Source organism: Adiantum capillus-veneris, chromosome 17 (assembly GCF_014529385.1).
Source record: "Adiantum capillus-veneris isolate H3 chromosome 17, ASM1452938v2, whole genome shotgun sequence".
Lineage (NCBI taxonomy): Eukaryota > Viridiplantae > Streptophyta > Polypodiopsida > Polypodiales > Pteridaceae > Adiantum > Adiantum capillus-veneris.
In genome coordinates, this window is record NC_140947.1 from 113449656 (window position 1) to 113468179 (window position 18524).

Here is an 18524-nt window from a genome sequence, read left to right on the forward strand (position 1 = left end):
TGAGAAGTTTTACGCGCTACCAACTCCTCATTATTATAGAAAAAACACACTGATACTGGTAACAATGAAAATCCATGCACTATGTACATGCTGCCCTACTTGTACACATGTGGGCCCCACGTAACTACTTGGCTATGGAAAATGGGCAATTCCTTTTTTGATGCACCATGCATGTGTATGTATATATGCGCAATCCCTTGCTTCAGAAAACTCCTGACATAGTCTTTTGGCTTTAATATGTGAAAATTTGGTCAAATTTTCACTTTCCAGGTGAAACTAGGATAGAACCTACCTTCTAAACACACTGGTAACCTCAGTTTTTCCAAAAAGTGCCCAGATCACCCTATAGACATCCTACGTGTAGAATGTCTATTGCTTATTTTTTGAGACTGAAGTGTCTCCGATGCTTCCTTATGCTCTCAGCAAGTGCAAGTACGCTTCACATTTGCAAAAAAAAAAGAAAAAATCACTCAATTTAAGCCTTTTCTGAAATTTTACGTTTTCTGGCTCCGCCTTTTGGCTTTTGGTCAACAAAAATAGGGAAAAACACTCAAGTCAATATGTTACTAGGGTAAAACCTACCCTCTGAACCCACTGATAATCTCAATTTTCCTCAACTCCTTGCCAAAAGTTCCCTGGAGACATCCTACACGTGAAATTTTTTTCTGGTAGTAGTACTGCCTATGCTCTGTAGAGCTCTCAGCAATAATCACAGAAACTTTTGGACTTCAAATCAGCTCCCAAACACAATTTACCGTCTTTCCTACTTAGCGTTTTCCACTTCTCTGATGAGCCTAACAACAAATAAGACATGCATAAAGTACTCTAGATCAACAATAAAGATATCCTACTTACCCTACTCCTACTCATCATGTGAGACGGTGATTTTGATGCCTTGGTTGCTTCCTGGCGCCTCACACGGACTCTCAAGTCAACCTACCACCACATCTACCACTCCAACTCCTACTCTCTACACCACAACCTACTACTACCTAATACTACCTAAGATGGAAGATCTAGGCTAGACACATGCTCCCTAGACTCCTCCTAAGGCCTAGAGAGTCCACCACCCTCTGATCCTATCTAAATGCATGAATATACTCTGGCAAGCCAGAGGGACCTCTATCCTCAAGGACTAGTCTCGATCACCTACTTAGGGTCCTCGTCCTAGGCAGCTGCGCCAATGTTGGACGGATACGCCGTGACGGACGTCAGCATAGCGAGCACTCACCTAACATATAATGTCAACGGAGGACGGAGTTCGACCCGCAGGTGCGTGGAAGCAAGCATAGAGTGTCAATCTACGCTCAACCGACTCCTGACTAATTCCTACAGAGGTTTCTACCCCATGCTAAGCTACAGCCTTCAAGAGTGCTTAAGAAGAAATTTCCTACAACGCTTACAAGAGTCAAACACCTATCAAACAGTCTCGAAATGCCACAGAACTTGAAGGAGACCCTACTAATACCAATAGGTCGCTCTCCCTAAGGTCCATGAACCAAAATCTCAACCCAAAACACCCGGTGCAAAATCGCGTAGGATGTCTGGCCGATATTTGCAAGTGGTCGTTTTAGAAAAATAAAGTGCCTAATGTGTAGCTCTACTCAATGCGAACGCGAGGATATGCTGAAATGCAAAAACGGACAATGTATGCTCATCGAATCACCATATGAAGCTCGTAGATGGAGCTCACAAAACTGGACCATACGCGCACAATGTAGGTATTGGCGAGTAGCTCTTGTTGGGGGCAACACGCTACACTTCTCCGCACTCGATTTCAACCACTGGTATGCACGTAGCATCAAGAAGAAGATCTCACTCTCTCTCGTACACAGTACGCTTACTCACAGATAGTAGATCAGATTATTAGAAGTCTCCTTTAAAAGCTTTAGGTTTTGGCTTATATACTAAGCCTTAGAAAACCTAATGTCCGACCAAAATGACCTTATTTGTCTCTAGGCTTCTATAGAGCTTAATTACAACATCATGAGCTGGCTTTGCTCATCCAATAAGCATCTATGGCCAAAATACAATTGCCGACTTAAAATATGAAGTTCCCGTAAACATTACAAAAGTGGCCGTAATGGCTCAAAATGATAATAACGGGATATTCGATGATGTCCATGAGCTTGTATCTTCACATTACAGCACCCATCTTCATCTTCATCACTTCATCAACATCTTCATATGGAATCTTTGAGGAATCTTTGTGGAAGTGTTGTTGAAAGGTTGACCTGTCAACATTGTGTAACCAAAATTTTTTCTCATCCTATAAATTGTATTGCAGTAGGCGTAACAATATAGCTTGATCTAGTATATTCCATAGTAAGCAATTGACTTTCGACTTTTCAATAAAAGTATGTGCATTTTCATTAGGCAATCCATGAAACTATGGGAACTCATCTGCCATGTTTGATTACCACAAAAACACTTAAATGAGACGCCAAAAGCTCAATGGATGTCGATGGATCGCTCCAGTACCTAATCCACCTCACACTGGGTAACCCGTGTTGGGGTAAAGCCCCATATGCCGGTTAGGCCAGGTGCCCGCACACTATACTTATTCATTATGTACATAATAGAATAAAGGGGCTCACATGTTTCTCCATTGCTGCACACACTCACACACGCTCTCGCTCGTGCACTTTAACTAGTATTAGAGCATGACATAGTTGGTGCAGGAGATGTCAGACTATTGTTGTTGAGTGGTGCGTCATACGTGTTGCAAGATGTACGCCATGTGCCAGGTTTGACGCAAAGAGTGTGTGCACAGATTTGCAGAGAGTTTGCAAGCATTTTTATCATGATTGAGAGCTGAATATTCAGCTGATTTGGATTCACATTTTGTACACATTTGCTACATGCTTGATACTCATTTATATTGCCATGTGGATGCACATGATGTGTGCTTTTCGGTGAATGCCTTGCAATGGCATATGTGGGCTAATTTTTAGTTGTTCTGAGCATCAATTTGTGCCATATTTTGGTTGGTTTGTATCCAAGTTTATGCTAGTATATGCCTCGCTTGTAGAGTGCGGTTGATGCACTTTGTGTTTCAGATTACAGGATTGTTTTCCAAGTTTACGGAGTTGAGACTTCGGGGCAGCTCGTGTATGCTTGAGTGCAGATTTTGTGCATGATTTGCTCATGGTTTTGAGCATGTTTATGGCATGTATCGTTATCATGGTTAGATAGCCAAATACTGCCCAAACTCTGCAGGATTTTTTTTGCGAGTTTATTTGTTTATGCGCATGGTTTGCAATCATGTTTTGATTGCATGTGGCACTCACTGGTTGCTTTGCCGTAGGGTTTTGGCATCACATTGTGAGAATGTTTGCTCACTGGATTATGTCATTTGACATACATGTGGTAATCTCTTCAAGAGAGAGATTTTTGATGATAGTTTCATTGATTACCACATAGTGCTCTTGGATTAAAGTAGGTTTTTTGGCATCATTTTAGGGATTTTGCTCATTGTTTTTCATTATGTACATTGATCGAATATTTGTTGATAGTTCTCTTAGACAGCTTACGCCAGCTTATGTTGTATTTTGACAGTACTTGGTGTATGAGCTAGCCAAGCTTTGGCTATTGTCAGTTGATCAACTTGTGCTTGGTCTTGTCACAGGTTATTGCCATGGATTTGGCATGTACATCATTGTTAGGGTTTGTGCTTTTCCATACAAAGTTTCATGATTCAAACTTTAAGCATTGGAAAAAGCAGGTATGCATGATGCATTGACTCAGTTGGGCCAAGTGTTGCAACTACATGGCATGGATGCTAGGCTAGAGTCTATGATTGACGATGAGTGGGAGGACTTGGTTGAGCTTACATGTTCGACGATCATGTTACACCTTGATTAGTCTATCTATTGCATTGGTTTGGATGCATGTAAACTAGAGAACAACATCAAGTTTTGGAGACCCACATTATACCAAACTAAACTAAAGGCGCCCCCTCCTAAACTAAAGGAGTCACGACAATCTCCAAAGTAAAAGTTACAGCCAAGGAAGAAGCGACAATATATTTGTATTTGTTGCAATTTTTTTTAAAACCCATTTGATCAATGGGGAATAAAGGTTTGTGGAAAAATCTAGCCATAACATCAAAGAATCATTAAGAAAATATTCCTTAGTTGGGCTCAGGATCCAAAGTGGCTCACTAACACTAAGATTTTTGTCTTTACTAGCGTCCCCTAGATCAAACCTAAAGGAGTGACCACTGTCTCCTATCGTACTCTACGATTGTCCTTTGAATTTCACTATCTTTGGTGAGATGGAAAGAGAGCTCGTGGTTTTCCACGATATATGGTGAGGTGGTTGCTGAGTCCCAGAGGGGAACAATGTAGGGAAAAAGTCGGCAGGGGAGTACAACCATCAACAACAGTCTTACGTTGTTGGTGCATACACTGGATGTTTTTTTAAAAAGTGTTTGTGGGCCAAAAGAAAAAAGGAGCGAAAGTAACTATAGGATGCCATTGGCATGGAGGGGGGTGGGGGGGGAGAGAGAGAGAGAGAGAGAGAGAGAGAGAGAGAGAGAGAGAGAGAGAGAGAGAGAGAGAGAGAGAGAGAGAGAGAGTGATCTATTGCTCTCAAGCCATGCACACATTATGTGCCGAATAGACATGCATTCACAGGAGGGTGTAGCTATAGTAGGTAGTTGGGGAGGGTGGGCGGCAACCCTGCATGCCGAGATAACTTGAGGAAACAGTGCTGGATGGTGCCTTAAGATAAATAACAATGCGATAGTGGCAAGTTGAAAAAGGGTTTCCAGGGTGACTTGGAAGGGCTATAGTCTTTGTTGGTGATCGAGTAGGAGTGTTGCCATCTTCGCATGCAAGTCAAACGCTACAATCGTGTGTGCATCTATACTTGACATGAGAGAGAGAGAGAAGAAGACACTTTGGCGATTGTCGGCGGATGACAACTTCGTCATTGCCCATGATCTCCTTGTACCCTGCTCTCCTCAAATGCTCTTGTACATCCTCAGATGGTGCAACGAGCCATCGTTATTGTTCTTTTGTTTAATATCAATAATTAAAAACTGAGGGTTTGTTCTCATGAGGAAAAATAACGTCAATGTCTCATGAATAACCTGAAGATTGGACGGATACGTCTTTTGAATTCTCAAGGGATCTTTCTAAAGGCTTCAAATCTCCTCTTGCCTTAGAAGCTCTCTCTTAGGTGTTTCTTTCCATTATGATAGGGAGAGACTTATTAATTATAATTAAGAGCCTAATTAAACTATCCTTCACAAACCCTAATTAATTTGTGGATCAAAGTGGTAATGCTTAATTAATCTACATAATGATCAAACTAAGAAGAAGAAGAAGAAAACAAAACAGACAAACAATGAATTTTGACCAACAAAGTGATTGTTAACAGAATTACAAAAGTAAATAAGCTTAGCTCTGGGGTATGATTTTTGTCATGATTCTTTTTGTCAATGTGATGTCCATATTGTCAAGAGAGTTTTTTTGGATCTGATACCATTGCTACAAACAAAAGCGCACAGAGCCCTGCAAAACATGGAAAAATAATATGCTACAAACAATAAACACAAAGATGTGCATACCTGGCATACTATACACATAATCAAATCTATGCGTAATATTCTGAAAGAGATAGAGAGCGAGCAAGCGAGCGAGAGAGAGAGAGAGAGAGAGAGAGAGAGAGAGAGAGAGAGAGAGAGAGAGAGAGAGAGAGAGAGAGAGAGAGAGAGAGAGAGCACGTGAAAATGCACCTCCTAAAGCGGTGTGCTACACCAGCACTACGAGAGAGAAGAGAAGAGAGGGGAGGAGAAAGACACAAGCATTGGGTGCAATCTCCCCCCATGCCTAGAGTGAGTTGGATTCCTCTAGGCATGTATTTATATTAATTGATAAAAAGGGTCAGCTCATAAATGAGGCTATTTACTTTGGGGAGAAAGAAACTTTATTGAACTAACAAAAAACCCTATGTCTTATCGGATTATTCAAGTCCCGCCAGCTATTGCCAGTGAGTCACGTGCCCACGACTTACCTACCTTGACCTGCTACATCACAAACACATGGCCATAAATGTTAGCGTCAACCTTCTCATAATCCATTCCATAACATTTTTTTCCTTTTAATGTTTAGTAGAGAGTTCTCTAGGCCAATGAGAGGAGGGCTTCTATTACGAAATCATTTTTAAAATCTCTTTTGAATTTCTAAAATGGATTTTTTTTTAAAGAAAGTTTAAGGTAACTTTCCTTCACTGACCAAAAAGTGTTTTTGAAACTTCTAACGGCGTTCTTTTCCCTCCTATTTCCACCTCTCTTTTGAATCTTCTCACGAACTTCTTTTCCCTCCTATTCCCACCTCTCTCCTCATTCCACCATCTGCTTCTCCCTCCTCTTCCTAGTATTCTCTCTTCACTCATCTTCTGTGTGTCATCTTCCTCAAGCAACGAAGTCCACCCGATCTAAGCACCCTAGCACATCCATTGAAACCATCATCACCTATGCCACATTAAAGGAGCACAAATAGTGGATCCCAACATCCATAGGCAAGGTTAGCTGGATTATAATGTAGCAAAGAAGGAGAAGAAAATACTCCTCAATAAACCAAATCTTGTCATGCTAGAAAGAATGAGTGAAACATTCTAGGCTTTTTGGATATAAGGACATGTTTACATGCATAAGGAGCTTCATCTGCATCACGAGAGTTCTAATCTTCCTCTGGAAAGAGATAACCAAAAGTGATTCATATGGTGACTATTATTTTAAATTTTGTTGGTTGTTTGTGGTACTTTTCTCTTATGATGTTTATATTTTTTTCTTGTTTTGTGCTACTATCCTTCTTACACATCTCTATCTCTAATTTCCAAAGCATAGAGGAATGGCAATTGGTGGAGTGTGCCATGGAAATTTTATATGTCTAGCTTTGGTTCCATTGGAGAGGAGGTTTACAAAGGGACATGGGTTTCTAGTAGAGAAGGGGGTATTCTTACATTTTCCAGGACATTTATATGTGGATGAATAGTGATCACATTGCCACCTTGAAGATAAGATCCATGTGCAAATTGCACTAAATGAGGCAAGATCTACACAAGCGTAGACACATCTTTTCGTAGCCTTTGCTTTAGAGATAGATAGAAAGGTGTGTAGATAATGAGTTCCTTTTTCTACCATTCTTTGCTTCTATGAGGCATAGACTTACTTTCTATTTTTTATAATATAGCTTGCAGGTCTTGATAAGGATTGAAAGAATCTCCATGCCAAGAAGTTCGAGAAGGAATTGTCCATCTACTGCCAAGCTAAACTACTACTTAGTTAGAGTCCTACACTATTGCTAGTGATGTTGGCAATTTGTATCAATTGTTCCCTACAATTGGCATTTTGTACAAAATAGTTTGATATCAATGATGATTAACTTTGACAATTACTTATTTGATGAAAATGTCTCATCTTGCAGTTTTCATTTTGTAATGATTTTTTGTGGTTAGATGGAAAAAGGTGTGCCAATGTGATGCCCTTAATATTGTGTGGTTTTTGAATGTTAAAAAAAGAAAGTGCTATCATACCAAAATCTTGTCATGCACTTGCTTTATAACACTATAAGTAGATCAAGCCAATTTTCAAAAATATCCCATATACACTTAGAATGAGCAATATAAATAGAAATATGGGCAAGATACATGATCCTCTTCCTCATTTCCTACCAGCAAGAACAAGGAGAAGAAGAAAAAGACAAAAGAGGATGAATAGAAGACCATAGAGGAGGAGAAGGTAGAGAAGGAAGTAGAAGAGAAGGTAGAGGCATACCTGGAACAAATTTTCATCATCTCAACTCTTAGGCCCTCTAGGTGTAGATCTAAAAGATGGCATGTATTATGATTTGGGGTTTGACATGAGAATTTCAACAAAATTAGATGGGACTAAACATGCAAAGACAAAATTAGATGGAAGCCTTTGGGTAAATTTACCTGTATTTACTTAACTTATAATCAAAATGTTTAATTTTACAAGGGGTTTATAGATATACAAAATGTTGATTTACAAAAAGGGATATTGTAAACTCTTTACAAAATGTTATGTGCTCTTTGCAAAATGCTCCACCTCATATCTATTTTGAGTTGTTATGCAACATGCCTACAAAGTTTCTAGAAAGGCAGCCTAAGAAGTTCCACATTGAGTGCCTTTTGTGCTCTCCTAATCTCTTTGAAGCATATCAGTCTTTGAAAAAAAATTCTCTTCTCTTAAAGCACTACAAGAGGTACTTAATAGTAGCGACGCTCAAATGTGAAAACCACGGCGTCGCTATAGGTGTCGCTATGGGCGTCGCTAAGTTACAAGTAGCTTGGCAACGCCCATAGCGACGCCGTCAGGGCTAAAAAAAGTAACCGAGAGCGTCTGAAAACTCAGATCTCAGATCTAAGTTTCCGGTGCACGCTCAAGCAAGCAAGGTAACGCGCGCTCTCCCTCTCTCTCTCTTTCTTCTCCGCACACATACACACACATACACGCACACACACACACACGAGGAGAGGAAGGAGAGCCAGGTATGCTCCTTCCCTCTCCTCACTCTCATGTTCCCTTCCCTTCTTTCTCTCTCCCTCTCTCTCTCTCTCTCTCTCACACACACACACATTGTGTTTTTGAGAGAGAGGGAGAGCACAAGCATGAACAAAAAATGCACACACACATGCATAAACAAAGAATGCACACACACATTGAGAGAGGAAAAGAGAGAGGGAGCATGCATAAACCAAAAACGCACACACATGCATAAACAAAGAATGCACACACACATTGAGAGAGGAAAAGAGAGAGAGAGAGAGAGAGAGAGAGAGAGAGAGAGAGAGAGAGAGAAGAAGAAGAAGAAGAGAGTCTTAACATCGTAGAAAACTATCCCAAGAGACCTTAAAGATCTAATCGACAGGAGTTGAACTCAAGACCTGTTATTCATGAGGGAAATGAATAACCAATCTATCACACTTCAATGATAGGAAAGTTATACCATTTTTCTCGTTTTTTTATTGGCGTGCACACACACCCACACACACACACCCGAGAAGAAGAGAGTTTAATTTAACGTCGTAGGAAACTAATTAAAGAGACCTAAAGATCTAGCCGACGAGGAGTTGAACTCAAGACCTGTTATTCAAGAGGGAAATGGCATAACCAATCTACCACACTTGGGTGATAGAAAGATTATACCATTTTTCTTTTTTTATTGGTGCACACACACACACACACACACACACACAAGAAGAAGAGAGTTTTTATGTCGTAGGAAACTATCCCAAAAGACCTTAAAGATTAGGTTAGATGTAGACTTACGTTAAATTAGATTTAGGTTTATTTAAGTTAAATTAGATTAGATTTGGTTTATTTTTAGTTAGATTTACATTTATTTACGTTAGATTTAGATTTACGTTATATTATATTAGATTCAGGTTTATTTACGTTAGATTTAGATTAACGCTATATTAGATTAGATTTAGGTTTATTTACGTTATTTACCTGTTATTGAAGAGGGAAATGGTATAACCAATCTACCACACTTGGGTGATAGAAAGGTTATACCATTTTCCTCTTTTCATCGTTTAAGATAAGGTTAGATTTAGATTTACGTTGGATTAGATTTAGGTTTCTTTAAGTTAGATTAGATTAGATTTAGATTTATTTTGAGTACACCGAAGGATTATACTACCTACGCGTTTGAGAGTGGTCGGTGTCTCGATCACTACGTCGGGGTCGCCTAGAGGCGTGGATGATGAGCATTCATTGGACAAGGTTGTTATAGTTCACGAGAGGGACATGCCAAAGTGATACGCCTACCTCATCAATGGTATGTCCGATGAGACCATTATGACCCCTGAGGGGAAGCAAGTGATGGGCCGCATACAACAGTTGTGTCGATGTGAATGGGACTCACATATACAAATACTGCAATGCAAGAGTTTAATACTCTCACCTCTCTACCCCGTCGATTCACATCTACACAGCTAGTAGCCCCATTGGTATGTCTTTTACCCTTCAATGGAACGAAACACCACATGTTCAATTAGGTTAGATTTAAGACAAGATTTTGGATTGAGTTTTTATATTAGAGTCTAACTTCGAGATTACGGTAAAAAAATTAGAGTTATACGAACGATGAAAAGATCTACTGTAAAAAGATGTTAAGATGTTGTGAAATGCTACAGCTAGAGAAGAGGCAAAGGGGTTTTGTCCACTACATGCACTATCATGTAGACGTGGGTGTGTAGATTTCTTGTACCCACAAATATAGGCATTGACCAATAAAGACGAGATTATAACCCGGTGGTTCTGATCTCCGTGCACCTCTAGACCGAGCTATGCGGGGATTGGACATGACTAGAGAATGTGAGGTAGTTTACAGTGTGAACAAAGAGAGAGCGAGAGAGAGAGAGAGAGAGAGAGAGAGAGAGAGAGAGAGACAGAGAGAGATAAAAGACGAAGAATGCCAATAGAAGATTAATTTTGTTGTCCAAGTTATAAGATTTTTACCCTCATTATGAGTAGTGATGAGGATGTGGGGCCGTCCAACCGAAACACCTATCTCTCAACGAGGTCTTATGTCTTTGTAATCAATGCAAGCATGTTGTGGGACGGATAAGACGCGTTTCTTTGCAGCACGTTCGCGAATTTGGCGAGTTCGATCCATCTATTATAGATCAAGTTGTTGCAAATCATAACTCGTCGGACTCTGACGTTGGCCAACAGCTGGTAGCAATCTTGCAATCCAATAGACGTGTTTGCAGACGCTTTGGTCAAGCAGCATATGTGAGGCCACGAGATGTAGCCTCTGACAGCTCGAGGGATGACCATGCAGAACACATTCCCAATGAGGCAATGTTAGAGCTCGAGATTGATGAAATGATCGAGACGATCATGGATTCACAAAGTCTTATCTATGATGATATGAAAAGTGAAGCCGATACGCCATTGTATAATGGAGCACATGTGTTTAGATTGAAAGCGCTCCTGGTTCTTCTCAACATGCAGGCAAAGTTTGTATGGAGTGACACTAGCGTCACAGCGCTTTTCAGGTGATTTATTATAATTAGTTTACTTTAATAAAACTCTAAATGTATAATGATCTGATAGATATTTACACAATTGTACCGTATTTTTATGTTGTTTAGATTGCTCAAAGAGCACATACTACCAGCTGATAATGTGATTCCAGATTCCTAAGAGGAAGTAAGAAAGATTTTTCGAAACTTGGGGATGGATTACAATTCGATCCACGCTTGTCCTAATGACTGCATTCTTTTTAGAGGGGAATACATAGACATGCAGAAGTGTCCGAAATGTGATTCCGAGAGATATCGAGAAGATCTCCACGGAACAAAAATTCCGCAAAAGGTTTTGCGACATTTTCCTCTGCTTCTTCGCATCAAGAATTTCTTCGAATTTAAGTCCATGGCCACCCTAGAATCATGGCATGAGGAGAATAAATCTTTCGGATGGTGTGCTACGGATTCGTCCAAATTGCGCAGCCTGGAAACGTATAGATGGAACATGGTCGGATTTTTCCAGGGAAGCTCGGAATTTGTGCTTAGGCCTGGCTATGGATGGCGTAAATGCATGGTCAAAGATCAACATCTTACAGTGTATGGCCCGTTGTCATCGTCAACTACAACATTCCCCCGTGGTTGAATAGGAAGAAGCGGCACCTATGGCTAAGCTTGATTGTGCCGGGGCGATATAAAGTGAAGAATATGGATGTGTATCTTCGTCCACTATTGGAAGAGCTACAAAAATTGTGGATTGGCATAGAACTAGTGGATATGAGCCGACACACAGGTCGACGGAATGCTTTGATCAGAGGCATTCTAATGTGGACCATGCATGACTATCTCGGACTAACAAAATGCTCAGGTGATCTATTTACACTCCTCACTTAGACACTGTAAATGTTGGGTTTTCTCAAGCTGATATATTATCATGTGTATACATGTAGGGCTTCAAACAAGCGGATATAGAGCATGTGTCACATGTGGACCTAGATTGAATGCATGTAGGGCGCCCTCATTGAAGAAGCAAATCTACGAAGGTCATCAAGCGTATCTTCTAGAGAATCATGTGTTACGCGATGGATTTTTTGGAAGAGAGCCACCCAGGATGTCTGCACAAGCATGGTTTGAGTAGAAGGAGATGTGTGATGATGGATTGCCCCCAGGGATGAAGAGACTATCTCTATGGTACGAGTTACCATACTGGCCCGGACTCATGATCAATCACTTGCTTGATCCAATGCACATATTCAAGAATGTGGATAATCTACTATGGGACCATCTGACCGGCAAGAAAGATACTTTGGGAGCCAGAGTTGACCTTAGAAATGTGGATCATATGGAGCAATACTGGCCACAAACAGCATCTGATGCATCGATAAAACTCCCTAAAGCACCATGGATTTTCACAGGAGCCCAAGAACGCAAAGTAAAAGAGACCATTCGATCTTTGCGGACCCCCATTGACGTAATGCACTCGCTCCGAACGTGTTTTACTAAAGAAGGAAATCTTACGGGTTTGAAGTCACACGACTGGCATAAAATGTGTCAGGTATGTTCATAGTGGAAAATATCATAGTGGGAATTGTGTAACAAATTTGTGTGTGGACTTTAATATCATTGTTGCACGTGTTTTGCAGTTTATTTTACCGGTTTCCATTGAGGGATGTTTGTTTCTTGACATTCGTAACACAATCTACAAACTTGTGAAGTTGGTGCAATGGATCTCACAAAAGGAGATCAACGTAGACTCCATACCATTCGCCAAACTAAACGCTGCGGAGGTTGTGTGCATGTTTGAGAAACATTCTCCTACTACCATGCTAACCATTCAGGTGCATCTTCTTGTTCACATAGTTGATGAGGTGGAAATAGCTGGCACAGTACATTCCAGATGGATGTTCTTTTTAGAATGTTTCATGAAAACGCTCAAGGGATATGTGCGTCAGAAGGCACGTCCGGAGGGTAGCATGACAGAAGGTTGGTTGGTATCAGAGTCCCTAGTGTACTTTGGAGAGTGGCTAGACGGATTTGATAAAGCCCGGGACACGCTATGGCGAACCATAGATGATGAGCGCATATATGGGATCTTCATCTGCAACCTCGGTGTTGAGAAGAAGATGACGAAAGATCTAGAGGCTAAAATCAACCGATTTTGCATGCTTACAATCCAGTGATGCAAAAGTGGATTTCACAATATGAGGATGTAAAACAAGAGTGACAAAGGGCATGAATCGAGTGGAGACGGGGAAGACGACCACCGATGCACTATCCGACGGGTCTGGAGAGCCTACCAACATTCATGAGCTTAAGATGGTTGCACAACCAATTGAAAAGCGCACAACAGCGCGGTGAAGAAGTGACTGAGGAAGAGTGGGAGGACTCTTGGGTTTGCACAACCAAGGTAAGTTTGCAATGTACGACTAATTACTTTCTAGATGTTTGAATGGCCACTCATAATCTTTGTTGGTTGTAGTATAAGTCATACACAGAAGCAAGGTGTAAGGGTCGACATTTTAGGGTAGAGCGGATCGACAAAAAGCATTTTACTCAAGATTGTGGAATCATGGCAAAATTTGAACAGTCTAGTCGACGACGGTCCTTTGATGCAGATCATGTGGTGGCGGAACTCACTTACTTCGGCACGCTACAAGAGATTTGAGGATCGATTATAGAGAATTTTTTGTCGACTTGTTCGACGTGCAATGGTTCAAAATAATCATGGAGGGTCGCAACGCTATTGTGCATAGAGGAGTGTCTGGTTTCTTGAGGTGGATTCAACTAAGAAATGGACTCACCTAAGAGACACTTTTGTACTACCCGAGCATTGTGAACAAGTAAGTATGTAAATAGTTAACATCCCATTTTAGAATTTATGTGCTTGGAAGCTCTCATGTAAGTTATGTGGCTCTCGCTCCGTTTTGTAAAAACTCTGGCCCTCTAAGTACCTTCCATGTTGTATAACGCTCTTTTGATTTTGCGCTCACATCCTGGGAAATCCATGGCCACATGCAGCTCCACCACCTGGTTTTTTGACTGCAAGATTTGATTGTGTGCCCACTCTCTCTCTCTCTCTCTCTCTCTCTCTCTCTCTCTCTCTCTCTCTCTCTTTCGATTGAAAATTATGAGTTATCAACTTGCCTCTTCCATCACTCAAGTTGAATAGAAGAAGAACGCATCATTGCATCATTGTGCAATTGTATTTATATGCGTCATTGTATTTAATGGTCTTTGCATCCACTCCAGGTACGTATGCTCTAGGTATGTTCTCACAAGCAGGGATGACGAGCACCTCCTCCTCTCTCTCTCTCTCTCTCTCTCTCTCTCTCTCTCTCTCTCTCTCTCTCTCTCTACTTGTCCATGTTTTCTACTCCATTCATTCAATATTAAGTTTAAATTTTCGTGTGTTTAATGCAGGTATGGATGATGAGGAGTTTCTTTCTTCTTTGTCACCCCAGCAGAGACAGTGGTACGTGGAGCGTCATCGCTCTGGTGCACCATTGCGCGTTCCTACTCCATCCGCATCTCCCTCTGTTTCGGAGCATTCAACGCGCTCGAAAGCTTCGATGTCGACAAGATGATCTTCACACTCGTCTAGGCACCGATGCTCTAGTGGTGGCAGTGGCGGTTGTTGTGGGGATGCCGCCGCCAATGCTTCGACACCGCCTCGTGTTCGACGAGGCTCTTTACCCTCCCCTTCTTTGCCCACCCCGACACCAGCCATGGCATCACCATCGACACCAGGTTTTGCGCGGCTGACTGCCGCTCCTAGCAGCTACACACCACTAGCTACTCCTCCAGGAGTCACGCAAGTGGACACTCCTCGCTTCGGGGCTCAGACTCCACTGGAGACACCTGACATCCGTACCCCCGTCGACACGCCACTAGAGACCCTTGCACGAACACCCAGGTTCATGCATCAGCGACGAGAGGGCTTTCCTTACTCCGTCGACTTCAGTGGCGGCATCATCTTGGATGATGAAGGCAAGAAGGTGATTTTGTGCATGTGCGGTCTTTGCTCTCAGGTGTTTAGACACTACATACTAAACACCTAGAGTGAAGTACCGAATGATTTAAAAGATAGAGTCATCAACATTCTTCATGAAGAGTTTCCAATTCCAACACAGGATGAGCGCTTCAATGAAGATGTGATGAAGGTTCGAATACGCAAATACTGCAAGCACAAGCGTTCTGAAGTGCAAAAAGCAATCAAGCATGGGTAGAACAGACCAGATTGGCTGGCCAAAGAAGATTGGAAGAATCCGAAGAAAGCAGCGCGCGATAATCCCGACAAGTGGAAGCAACAAAAGGCGGCAGCCAAAGCGCGAGTAGAGGCAGGGAGCTCGCACCACTTAGGGAGCGGTGGGTGGGCATCATTTGAGGCCAATTTTGTAGGTTTTTTGCATTGCTCTCTATGTTTGATAGTTTAGGGTTTATGGGTTTTTAAATTCTAACATAATGGATTCTTTGTATGTTTTGACAGTGGTCGATGACAAGACGTGATCCCACACTGTACGAGCGTGAGTACGCAGTCAAGAAGGGTTTAAACGCCCTGATGGAAATTCCGAGTTCTCGCGACGGCATGCAGGTTAGTATTATGGTTTACTCTTTTCTATTTGTTGTATTGTTTTATAAACGTCGCGATATGTTTATACTTACAAAAAGCTATCTTATTGTTTTTTTTGCAGAATTTGACAAATACGTCGCTTGGACGCGATGAGACGTCTGATTAGACGACGTCAGTTTAGTCATAGCTAGATATCATTAGTTTCTTTTTGTCATAGCTTATGTATCATGAGAGGACTTTTATACGTCGTTTTGAAAACCATGTATATTTTTTCAATAATGACAATGGTTTGTAACCATTACATTTGCAAAGTTTAACAATCAAGTGATTTTGCCTATGTGTACAATTTTCATTGATTTACTTTCACCAATTCACGGTTGTCAGTCTTGTATCTTTATTTTGCAAACAATACGTACTATGGATGATAGAGTTAATGGTTATATTGTCTTATGGGTGACTATTTTGGGTCTATTTCTACCTTTGTACTTTTTTTCAAAGGTGAATCAATTAATGAGACATTCAATATGGTTGATGGGTGGCAGGGCATTCAATGCCCTACCACCAACATTTTTTTCTCTCGGGCGTCACTATGAACGTCGCTATATAACGCTCTGCAGCGTCGCTATAAGCACCGCTATAGATGGCCTACAAACGTCGCTATATAGAGACGTTTATAGTGACGCCTATAGCGACTATTATAGCGACGCTTATAGCGATGTTCCCGTATTGACGCTTTTAGCGACACAGAGGGTTATAAAAACCCAATGTATTTCCATCGCCAAAAGCGTCACAAGAGCACACAACCTCTTGGAGTGAAGAGAATGAAATGGAATCTTGGTATCAATTCCTTCTTTAACACTAGGTTTGTGTTTGAGCCACTGAAGTGGCTTGAGCCACAATAGTGTCTTAGAACCTTATTCTATAAAATTGACTCTAAGACGACGGTCTATTTTTCAGGAAACCCTCCTATGATAGATGAAAATTCTAGTATAACATTTATCCCAAAAAGTGTAAAATTAGAAAATTAAATTTTCTAAAAATACGCCCGCAAAATAAATTATATACGTCGTATACGAGATTATACGTGAATATCCCGTATTATATGAAAATAGCCCGTATTATTATTTTTGATCGAAAAATGACTTTCGATCGAAAGATCTTTTGATGGAAAGATCTTTTGATCTAAAGATCTGTTGATCTTAATATCTTTTGGTCAAAAAGCTAAATCACTATAAATGCTAAGCGTGTATGCTTTGCTCCATTGAAGCATACACTTTCTTCTCCATTAGAGATGTAAAGCTTAGCTAAAAAATAAAAAATTATATATAATAATTTAATCCTCATAAATAGATTTTAAGACCAAAAAAAAAAAAACATTTTGCAAAGTAAAAGAAAAGATGAACCTAAAATATAACTTAGATAAATAAAAGTTTGGTTCAACTAGTCAATTTCTTTAGAAAATCATTCTTACAGCCAAGTCACACTCGAGGTTAGCTGCTTGCCAATTTTAGGCATGTTCATGTTGTGATGCAAGAAATCTGAGCACTCTTGCAATGCTGCTAGCACTATGGATTTTGGAGGTGCTAAGCTAAAGACACGGAGGTGCAAAGCACTCCTCATTTCCAGGTCTTCAAGAACCAATTCCGTTGCTCACTATTGCCCAAGCATGTGCCTAGAAAATCTCTCCCTCTTCTTTTTGTGTGCGACCAAAAAGTGGTTCTCACTGTAAATTGCTTGCACTATCCCCACTGGTACTGGATGTGAATCAGACCTTAAATTTTTTATAGAATATATATAGATATATAAAAATATATATATATATATATATATTTGTAAAGAATATATTAATGAAGAGTTAAAAATAAATAGCTAGATAGATAGATAATGAGTTTGAAAGTATAGATACTAACAAGGAAATAAGAACTATAAAAAAAGGAAAAAAAAGATAACAATAATCAATTAATAAACAAGATAGGTAGAGACACATATGGATGGACAATCAGATTGATAGATATATAGGTAGGTAGATAGATAGATGAATGGATGGAAGGATAGAGTTTTAGATGGATAGGTAGGTAGATGGATGGATGGATGGAAGAATAGATAGATAGATAGATAGACAAATATGTAGATAGGTAGATAGATAGACATATAGATATATTAATAGATAGTAAACAATTGATAGATATATAGATAGATAGATACATAAATAAATAGATAGATAGCAAGAAAGTTAGGTAGATTTGTAGATAAAAAATAAATATGTTAATAAATAAATAAATAGACACACAGATAGATAAACGAAAGATAGTGTAATAGACACATAAGAAAATTTACTGATAAAAAGAGATAGATAAAAGATAGGTGGACATATAAATAGCTTGATAGATAGATTTTAATTTTTTACAGGTTACCAAACTAAACTTAACTCTTTCTTATTTTTATCTTCTATTCGTTGCATTACTAAACAATTGTTAATTATTTTTTTAATTTCAACTTTTATGTTTAACTTTTAACTATATATATTATTATTTAAAGCTTTAAATTTTTTTATTTTTTATTAATAAATTTTTTTGTTAGCATTTATATTTTCTTACTCATCTCTTGTTTACTTGAGAGATGCTATGTGATCAAACAACATTGCTCTTATATAGAGAGTTTTTAGATCAAAAGATCTTTCGATCTAAAGATCTTTGATCGAAGAAACAAAGAAATAATATGGTTGCCCATTTTTGCTGATGTGGCATCGACATAATACGCTTGTATAATATGGGGTATCGTATAATACGCCCATATATGGCGTATTATACGTATCCCGTATAACATATAATGCAACTTAGGAGTCGCAAAACTAAATTTTAATTTTAACAACATACATGTTTTTGAGGCCTACAGCAAGTCAATAGTTTTTTTCGTAAAAATAGTATATGCATAGGTTCTCATTGTA

The 18524-nt window shown here is 39.8% G+C and overlaps 1 pseudogene; it reads left to right on the forward strand.

Moving 5' to 3' along the window:
* The first annotated feature begins 14429 nt into the window (after positions 1-14429).
* Positions 14430-15457, forward strand: LOC147437897 (uncharacterized; annotated as a pseudogene).
* The last annotated feature ends 3067 nt before the right edge of the window (positions 15458-18524 follow it).